This window comes from Varanus komodoensis, unplaced genomic scaffold (assembly GCF_004798865.1).
Source record: "Varanus komodoensis strain SLA01 unplaced genomic scaffold, ASM479886v1 scaffold34_1, whole genome shotgun sequence".
In the NCBI taxonomy this organism is placed as follows: Eukaryota; Metazoa; Chordata; class Lepidosauria; order Squamata; family Varanidae; genus Varanus; species Varanus komodoensis.
The window spans coordinates 5,120,167-5,130,650 of record NW_025335854.1 but is presented as its reverse complement, the minus strand read 5'-3'; the positions used below and the strand labels follow the sequence as shown (position 1 = coordinate 5,130,650).

At 49.3% G+C, this 10,484-nt stretch overlaps 1 protein-coding gene across 1 annotated transcript in view; it reads left to right on the top strand.

Annotated features, from left to right (window-relative positions):
* The first annotated feature begins 1,509 nt into the window (after window positions 1–1,509).
* The window catches only part of CUNH1orf21 (chromosome unknown C1orf21 homolog), a 141,859-nt gene continuing 132,884 nt past the window's right edge, over window positions 1,510–10,484 (top strand). Inside the window, exon 1 of the mRNA XM_044439106.1 lies at window positions 1,510–1,638. The gene's annotated coding sequence lies outside the window, so the exon portion shown is untranslated. The remainder of the gene's footprint in view (window positions 1,639–10,484) is intronic.

Sequence of the window (10,484 nt, the reverse complement as noted above, 5' to 3'; positions counted from 1 at the left end):
GTGTAATGCCAGTGCTGTTATTACTCAGTGCAACTCCTTCCCACTTTCTCTTGAAACTGGGGCACTGCTGTTGTGGGAAGCAGCAGTAGTATGGATTTCTTCCTTGAGGTCTGGAAATTTCGATGTTATCCCAGCAGAGTTGGGGTCTTATTCCTTGTGTCTCTTAGGAAATACCAAGCCCTGTCTGTCCCTGTAACAGAATCAGGTAGACAATTTTAAAGGTGGCACCATCATATTAATACAGTTATATCCCATCTTTTTTCCTCTTGCACGTTATGCAAGGTGACTTACATAATCCCTCCTTGCTTTTATCTTCACAACAACCCTGTGAGGTAGGATAGACTCAGTGATTGGCCCAAAGTCACCCACTGAGCTACATGGATGAGAAGGGACCAGAGTCCTGATTTCCACAGTCCCAGTCCAATACTCTATCCACTATACAGCACTGTCTTTCACTGGAAAAATAGACTGTATCCATCCAGATTGCAAGGGAGGATGGCATCCTTCTCAGAGCCAGTGTGCCGTGGTGGTGAGCGTTGGACTGGGGTTCCACTCTCCCCTCAACTATGACTTTCATTGGGTCACTTCTGTTCAGCCTAACCTACCTCACAGGGTTGTTGTGAGGGTAAAACAAGCTGGGTAGCCAGTTTGGGTTCCTCCCAAGAGGAAAAAAGCTGGGATAGAAATGCAAGGTAATAATAATTCTGAATGCTCTCCTGCTGTCGAACACTTCCCACAAAGAAAGATGCAGCCAAGCCGGGAAGTCGGAGCTTCTCCGTGGCGTGATAATGTGCTATTTGCAGGACGTCTGATAGATGGGAAAGCTGCTTCTTTTTTTAATAGCGCATTTGTCCACACTAACGGGATTCTATCGCTCATTTTACTGCACGTGGAAACCCGGCATCGGAACGGGTCGTGGGATTCTGGACTGTACCACTCCAGATGCCGCGGGAGGAACAGCCTTGCGGGACGCTCCCGCGCGTCCAGACCGAACAAACATCCTGCCTGGAAGGAGCTACCAAGGAGGGGGAGCGATCCAGCGCAACTCCCTCTTCCTGCGCATTCCCACCCGGGCTCTCCCCGCTGCGCCGCCAGACGGCACAGTCCGGTCTGTCGCGCGGGACTGTACCACTTCTGCGGGCGCTCCCGCGGAGACCGGCGCAGCGCGGAGGGCCGCCTCTCCCGCGAGGGAGGAGTTCCGCCCTGGAAGGCTTCTCCTGTCACCGGGACATGCGTAGGGGAGCGCGGCTTGCAGCCAGCCCGGTCGCTCCCGCGCCTTGCCCATTTATTTCCCCTCCGCGGCCGCCTTTCTTCTCTGCTCCAGCGCCGCCGCCGCCGCGCGTCCCGCCCCTTCCTCGCTCCGAGCCCGCCTCTCGCTCCCCGGAGAGGCCGCCCCGCGCCCGCCCGAGCTGCCGCCGCCTGCCTGCCTGCCTGCCTGCCAGCTCGCGGACGGGCAGATCCACACGGTCCCTTCCTTCGCGCCCGGAGCCGCCGCTGCAGGAGAGCGCCAGCGCCAGCGCCAGCCGGGAGCTGCGGCGCGCCGGGCGCCCCTCGCAAGCCCCGAGGGCGCGCGCGCGCAGCCCCGCCGGGAGCGGGGACACACCAGGCCGGCCGGCCGTCGGTGGTGGGGCTGCCAAGGTGAGTGCGCTGCCCGGGAAGCCTTCCCGCGCCCCCGCGCCCTTGCTTGCACGCGCGCGCCCGCGCGCCCCGGCAATCCCCCCCCCCCGTCCGTGGAGAGGGAAGGCCTGCGAAAAGACGGAGCTGGGGGGAGGACTCCGCAGCTGATGCTGGCGCGGCGGGGGAGGGAGGCGACGGGAGGGGGGATCGCCGCGCCCGCCGCCGCCTTCGACCACGGCGAGGCCTGGCCCTGGCCCTGGCCCTGGCCGTGCCGTGCCGTGCCGCGCCGCGCCGGGCTTCGCTTCTCGTTGCGCGCTGCCGCTTGCAGAGGCTGCGAGCGCGGCGCCGCGCCGGCCGGGCAATCCGCCCCTCGCCAAGTTTCCCGGGCGATCCTCCGTCCTGCTTCTCGGAGGAGCGTGTGCTTGTGTAGGTGCGTGCAGAGGATCGGAGCCTCCGGGGCTGGGTGCGCTCTGCCTCTTCTCTGGCCCGTTCATGGAGCCTTTTCGTGCTGGCTCGCCCCGGTAGGTCATCCTTCGTGCCCCTCGCTAGGGAAGCGCAGGTCGGCCGGCTGGCTCGGGCGATCACGGAAGGGTTGTGTGTTGTGATGATTGTGCAGCTTACCAAGCGCTTCTGGCTGGTTTCCGCGGATTCCAAGGGAGAGAGCAATTGGATGGATTTCTGTGCAATTTTTGCTCCGCATCTCGGAATCCAGACAGTCTGATTCTTTGATGCATACATCCCAAAGCTAAATGCATCGCAAAATATTCCAGTCGTGTGGCTGTCTGCGGTGGTGAAGGGGATAACGAAGTTGGAAATTAACACACTCTTGCTCTTGTTTTTTTTTATTCCTGGTTGCGGAAGTTAAACAGTGCAGATAATGCTTTGGAGGTTCCCCTTTGGGAATAATTGGCTGGAGCGAGTAACTTCTGCCATGGCCTTGAAATCTTATTCGCTCCCCCGCCTCCGCCACTGCCTGCTTTGCACCTCCTGCCTGAACAAAAACGGCATTTCAACATGCAGAGAGTGTCAGCGCGAACCTTTACACCATCTCTGACTTAATTGTAGATGTCGGACTGAGCTTACCCTGACGTGATGGTGGCTGCCGTAAACACTTGGCGAGGACGCATTTTTTCGCTCCCTCCCAGGAAGGGCAGAGGAAATCTTGCTTGTTTACAGAACGCATCCAGGAGTTCTCATGCCGTCCCCTTGGTCAGCCTCCTAAATTAAAAATATGCACATTCTGCTCTTTTGAGGAGCATCAGAAAATCCTTTTGGGTTCTTGCAGGCTGGGGAAAATGGTGGCTTATCACTTTTATCTCCAGCACCAGGAGATGAGCTGACTTGTTTGTGTCACTGCTTTTTGAAAAAGATCAATTAGGTCTGGATCTCTTCTATTTCTGCCCTCCCTCCCTCTCCTGGCAGGTTTCCTACAGAGGCTTGGGCATTTCGGGCTCTCCTGCTCAAGGGTTTAATAGCTGTTGCATGCTCCTTCTGGATGCAGGGTGACAATATTCAGAGAATGGAAGGGCCGGTTCATGTATACATGCCTATTTCTCAGGAACATAGAAAACAGAGCGAGTCAGAAGGGGCCTCCTGCGCCATCTAGACTGACCCTCTGCTCCAGCCGGCTCCATGTGCATGTGCACCTATCCTTGAACACCCGCACCGATGGGGCCTCAATGGCCTCTCGTGGAAGCCCATTCCACACCCTCGGGGTCCTGACTGTCAGAAAGTGCTTCCTGGCATCCAAGTTGAACCTTGGCTCCCTGAGCTTTGCTCCGTTGGAGTGTGTCCTGCCTTCCTCTGCAGGGGCAAACATGCATGCAGATAAGTCATTCACAGATTAGACCCTGCTGTCTGGGCATCCATATTTCCTGATGTTGACATGAGCTCGACTGCAATGCATTTGGAGGAGAATCAGGGCCCATGTTCATCTGGGGATTCATCAAAATCTGAGAAGTCAAGTGGCATCCATGCAGGGTTGGAGGGACCAAATGGATCATCTGGTCTATGCCACAGTTCCCAAGGGTGGAATCTTATAGGTCAATAATTCCCAGCACATATTTGCCCATTTAAAACACAAAAGCTTCCTTTGCGGAGGGAAATTCTCCCAGCATCCCATCGTTCCACAGCTGGTTCCCATAGTGAGCGGCTCTTACAGTTAGTGACACTTCTAAATTAGCTCCCCTGTAATTTAAAACATGCCATGGAGGAGGCTCTTCTTTCTAGGCTCCCTATTAATTTTATCAGTGGTATTAATTGATCCTTGTTATTGGATGTTACTGTATGAGATCTTGTTGTCTAAGCTGCCTCGGGACAACCTGCATTCTTACTAAATTATGATTTGGAAATGGGTGTTACTCCTCATGCTGTTGCTCTTTTTTGGAAGCTAAGCTTAGGAAGGAGGGAAGGAAGGTACTGGATAGGATTTGTCTTTCAGATCCCAACTGGAAAGACTATTCCAGCATCTAGGAGTCAGCATTATTCTTTAGCGGATATATTCATGAGACTTCCCTGAATGTTCCTTGAGCAAAAACATTGGGCTAGCCCACCTGTCTCAATAATTCGTGGCCTGAAATGCAAGATACCCGCCCACCCCCATAAAGCTGTTTTGCTGGGTTGCTTGGACAGTAATTGTACTCACTGCAGGCCACTAGACAAATAGCAATGTTATAAGCCTGTCTTTTGAGACCATGTTAGTGCTCCTTTACCTGTAGGCAGTTGTAATATTCCCAGGTAAGAAAAGCAACCTGGGGACCATTGACTGTCCTAACAGGTCAGCGCAAGTACTGTTTACCAAGGGAGAGCTGACCATTCATGGAGGTATCTAGGTAGAAACACACATAATACAATAGCCAGTATGCTGTAGAGGAGGTAATTTGGTAATTCTTGCAGTATCCTTTTAATCCCTTAGTGTGTTGGTACTGATATAACTTTAAAAATATTTAATAGCATCACAGTTTCAAGAGTATCAGAAAGTTGACATGTCAACAAATTTTGTTTCTTGGACTCTGCTTACCTTGGGAGGTGTGTTATTGCTGTGATTAGTTTGTTGCAATGGTTGAAAACAGAGGTGAGCTGTCAGAAATTGCACCTGTATTGTGGGTTCTGGAAGGGGGAAGATCCAAGTGCTGGTGTTGTTAAAAGTTGTAATTGACAGGTATGTTGCCAAGGATAGAATAGCAGCCTGCTGGGTGATGTGACGCCAAGATTATGACTTCTGTTTTTCTGCATGCCATTGTTTATTTTGGAAATCCGTCTTAGGTTCCTGGCATAACAAGCCATGTTACAGTGGCGGCAGAACGCAGCAGGGGGTGTGTTTTATTGTGCAATAAGACTGGGTGGCTGAAAACCATTCGTCTTCACTTTGTGTCTTGCAACCGGCTTGGGGTTTGCTGTCGCGAGAGGGCATCTCTGTGCCCTGTTGCAACGCACCGTGCTTTGCAACATCGGCCTGGCGGCAGATGCGCTTGAACTTTGCTTTTGCTTTGCAGCACTCTTTTTCCTGTTGCTCAGAGGACCTGCAAAGCATGGGGTTGCCGAAAACTGAGCACCATTTGCGAGAAGAGCAGACTGGTTGTTGCGTGGGGGCTCGCTGCCAGAATTTTGGGCTGCTTAGCTCAACGTCTGGAAGTGAACGTCAGCCTAACACAGCTACTGACAGAGCTCTTTTGCAGGAAGATACTGTGCCTGGACGTTCTGCTGTGCAAATTAAGTCGATCTGTGTTGTAAAATGTTCAGTTCCCGCTGGACCATGTTTTGATGTCCAGGAGAGTGAAATTTAGCAAGTTTGTTTTACTTATATTTGGTAAACAAAACTGGAAACAAAGCAACATTAAATGTTTGTTTGAACGTGGTACATCACATGTATTTAACTTGAGGGGTGGAAAGATGGAAACAGCACAATCTTTGGCCAGCTGCTTCTCCAAGGTTATAAGAATGACTTCAGAAAAGGCTTTAGAGGGTATTCCAAGGGGTGGGGATGGGATGAGACCAACACCGCCAAATTCCTGGCCGCATATCAGCCTCCTTTCCTCCTACTCTGAGGTGCCAGATTTTCGTTGCCTAAGCACTTTGCAAAGAAGTGCATTTATGCATTCCGTTTGCACAGGATGCCCGGATATTCTCATAGGATTCTTCCTTTAATGTGACTTCAGTGTAGACTTTTTATTGGAATACTTAATACTCTTCAGAGCCTTACATGGCTCAGGGCCAGGTTGCCTGAAGGATTGTCTCTTTCAAAATATACCTGTCCACACCATAAGATCATCTTCAGGGGTCTTTCTGGAGGAGACCCTGCCAAGGGAAGTCAGGTGTGTGCTTATGAGGAAGAGGGCCTTTCCTGATGTGGTACCCGGATCTTTCCAAGGAAGCTTGCCTGACACCTACACTGACCTCTTTCTGGCATCTTTCCCAGGAATTCTCCCAGGAATTTGAGTTTCACACTATTTTAAAAGCTGCACTGCACTTTAAATCTTGGTACTACTGCTAAACTTTAGTCTAGCTTTCACTTTTATTTCATACCGTTTTAATTTTTAGACTGTATTTTATGTTTTGAATGGTGGTGAACCATCCAGAGAGCCTATATAAAAATGTAATAAATTGTTGTTGTTAGTCGCGAAGTCGTGTACGACCCATTGCGACCCCATGGACAACATTCCTCCAGGCCTTCCTGTCCTCCACCATCCCCCGGAGTCCACTTAAGCTCACACCAACTGCCTCAGTGACTCCATCCAGCCACCTCATCCTCTGCCGCCCCCTTCTTCTTTTGCCATCTATTGTTCCCAGCGTTAGGCTCTTCTCCAGGGTGTCCTTCCTTCCCATTAGGTGGCCAAAGTATTTGAGTTTCATCTTCAGGATCTGGCCTTCTGAAGAGCAGTCAGGGTTGATCTCCTCTAGGACTGACCGGTTTGATCGCCTTGCAGTCCAAGGGACTCACAGGAGTCTCCTCCAGCACCACAATTCAAAGGCCTCAATTCTTCGGCGCTCAGCCTTCCTTATGGTCCAGCTTTCACAGCCATACATTGCAACTGGGAAAACCATAGCCTTGACTATACGCACTTTTGTTGGCAGGGTGATGTCTCTGCTTTTTAGTATGCTGTCTAGATTTGCCGTAGCTGTCCTCCCCAGGAGCAAACGTCTTTTAATTTCTTGGCTGCAGTCCCCATCTGCTGCGATCTTGGACACCAGGAAATAAATAAATAAATTTGTCAAATTGTTAAGTTAAAAGCACGCACTTCCCTTACAACGTAAGGCTTATATATTTAAACTTAAGGAAAACAAAGGCACTGAAAACTGTTGACACACTTAAGTTTTAGCATCCCAAAGACGTGTGCCATGATATGGTGATAATCATTAATCATTTCAACCGTTTAGCTCTCTTCCACAGAAGTTGTTGCGGGACCTTCAGTTTCTCTGGCGTAACTTACAGTTTATTTGACACTAAGCCATATTTGTGTTTCAAAGACCAATATATATTTGCTCATACTGGCTAGAGAGAAACCACCTGAACAGTGGTAATTACAACTTTGAAACTGCCAAGTTTGCTTAATTTTGTGTTTGCATTTGACATTCATTTGTTGCTGCTAAGAAACTTACGAAATGGGCACGCTGCCATTGAAAAATAAAGCACTGGGCAATTTTCTGTGGAAGGTTTCACTGCATCACAGCCCAAGTTCTGGCAGTTGTTGGTTCTGCGCATGTTTCTTCTCTCTTTCCATCCACTCTAAAACCTTCATCAAGCTTTCTCCTTTCTTGGGCCCCTGCTTCTACCCCTTGCTTTGTTTTCAACGTGCATGTTGGAAAGATGATTATTCTGCAGTTGAAGCCTCGGAAGCCAGTTTTCTGGCGAGCTTCTCCAGCTTTCTCTGCCTCCTAAGAATTTTGGCTAATTGTGATGTGTCAGTGTATCTGTTGTGATTCAGAAATTGGCCTACTGTGCCAGATTGTTTTAGTGGTAATTGGGATAGGCAAGAATCCCTTTACTGTTCAGTGAGTGCCGCATGGTATGTGTTTCAGACCTAAGCGGTGCCACAGCGGTTTTTCATGCATGATGATGCCAATGCACAGATGTTTTACCCTTCAAGTCCTAGGAATTTCCGTCCCCACCGCAGCCTGTGCGTTTGTGCCGGGCTTGCGTTGCAGTGACGTACGTGAGAGTTCAGGCTTTTGGGAACAATGCCATCGCAAGTAAGGTACGCTGGGCTCAGGACTGTGTTGAGAACGAGAAATTGGTAAGCAGGGTAATGGAAGGCTCTGTGAAAAGAACGCCACGGTGGGTTTGTCCGTTGCTATGCCAACCGTGCTTGTGATGCAGGTGTGTCGCCCCGTGTGGTTGGAGCTTGGAGTTAAAAGCAGATGAGAACGTGTGAGTGTGCAGAACCTTACCTGTACTCCAAGGCAGGGCTGTGCCACCTGGCGCCATGGCGGAAGGGCTCCTTCAGGTGAGGTCAGTAACTCCTGCGTAGTCAGTTCTGCTGCGGAGGCCCCCATACCGGGCCAGCCCAGGCAAAGGGAGAAAACTTTCAGTGCACAAAAAAAAGTTTGGCTTGTGCCAGGAGTGTGGGTATTCTTGATGCGTGGAAATAACACTGGGAAATAGATGGGTTATTCACATGTCAATCATGAGACCTATTCAAGAAAGGGCTTAAACATTGTCGAATATTGTTCTTTGCATTGGCGATGCGCAGGCTGTTTTCGTGAATATGGCTCTTGTACAAATTTGCTGTGCTTGCTTCTTTATTGTGTGCTATACAAAGGTCCAAGAGTCAGAGTTTTACAAAATCTCATTAGCAAATAAGTGGAATTTATAAAGGCTCAGTAAATCTATTTACTTTCTTGCCAACATAAATGTTTTAAGACTGTGTGGGCAGGGTTATTTACTAAAGCTATGGAGAAACTTGGAGATAAGCTGTGAATGGATGCTTTGGTTTCTTGCACAAACCCTCCTGCTGCAATTCCCATTGTGTTCGAGCGCCTGTTTAGTGGCATTTTCTGTCGCTAAACACATCTCAGTGGCTTGTGCTCACCTTTGGTGAATGCAAATAAAGAAAACTGAATTGAACTATTGCGATAACTTGCTGCTTACCTTTACTGAAGTTGTGAATGGCCGATCTCTGGGCCACAGGGAAGTGACTTGCTGTAAACTCATGCTGGACTTAGTGAACGGCTTCGCTTAATGCTCAGGAACAGTCTTTTCAACTCCTGTGTTGAGTTTTTGAAAAATACGGTTTCATCGTCTGTAACTCATCCAGGTAGCCATGTGGCTAATGGAGCAGGCTAAAAATCCAACAAACAAACATTTGGGATACTGTGCGTGCTGGGGATCGAGTGGGAGTCAGACCAAAATGTACATCAAAATTGAGTCCCCAAGATAATATGCAAAAATTTGGGTATTGCACATTTTTTATTAATTGGAGAGACACAAGAGGAAATTCAGCTGTTCTCTCCCCACCCCCCCTTTTTTTTTTTTTGGTTTCAGGAAGAAAAAGATTTGGAGTTCACATACATATTTCTGCATGACTGACTTGGCAGTTGTCATTTCTCCCCCAGCAGAACTCATGCTTCTCTTTAAAAGCCTAATGGAACCCTTCAGGGAAGGGAATAGGGTTTAGGCCCAGGATTTAGAAGCACAAGAAGATCTGCTGTTGAAGTTTCCTCACTACCATCAGCTGTGGAGTCCCTAAAATTTATACCTCTGATTAAAGTTCAGGTCACTGTGCCAGAACAGTGATAGATTTCCTCAAGCTTCTGTTTATCAACACATGCCTCCTTTAACAATATTTATGTTGCGTTTTCTTGGAACTCCTATGCAAATAGTACAGGACCTGAACTTGTCATGCCACACTTGTGCCAGAAGGTTTGGAGAGAAAGGTGTCTGCAGTTTGGAATAGCAATCTCATGTCCACTTTATTTCCTGCTGTTTCTTAGAGAAAGCTCTTCCTTTTCCATTGCTTTGGGACTGTTTAGTCACTGCCGTTGTGCAAAGTTTAGCAGAGGTTCTTGGTAGGGTGTACCGGTTCATTGTATCCTTTGAAAGTGGTTCCTCCAGTAAATGAAACACAAACACATCTGCTTTCTGAAGCTGTTCTGCAAAAGAACGTGCTGGAAGCCCTCCAAGTTTGGAAGGAGGAAAGAGAATGCTTTTGGTATCAGAGATGCACGGTTTGTCTCCTGGCTCAGAACGGAGTTAGAGGTTTGGCAGCAGACCTGGTCTGGGAACCTGAGTTGCCACTGAACAGCTGCAAAGTTTGGACAGGAGGGAAGGAAGTTAAATTTGTCCTGCCGCAGGCCTCTTTTTCCCTAGCTGCTTTCTCCACGGCCAGGTTTGGATGTGGGTGGGCCATCTTGAGAGAAGTGACTCGAGAGGTGGCCGGGGGCATGTAACAAGTGGCACCTCCCTTCTCTGCCTCCCGCCCACCTACCAGAAATAGAACCATAACCCACTACTCACCAGAAATAGAACCATAACCCACCAGTGTTCCCAGTTGGGAGTTTCAGAAGCATTGAGACTGGGGGAAGATGGTATTCTGTGTTCTGCTGGAACTTCTGTTTATGGTCACTAATGCGGAAACCTGTTTGACTGGATTCCATTGCATAGTTGCAGGAGGTGCTTTCAGACGGATGGATGGAGGAATGGATGCTGCTGCTGCAGGTCAGGTGACATTGCAGGGCTGTTCTGTCTTTTCCTCCTCCATGGATTTTTTTATGGCATGGAAAAGGGTGCAAGAAGTGGTACAAAAACATGAGAAGGGTGTAAAGGGAAGATGACATTATCTGGAACACCTGTAAAAGTCTGTGAATGGCTCAGGGCGATTGCACGAAAAACGCGTCTTCCAAAGCACCCCAAGTCCAAGAGAAGAGTGAAG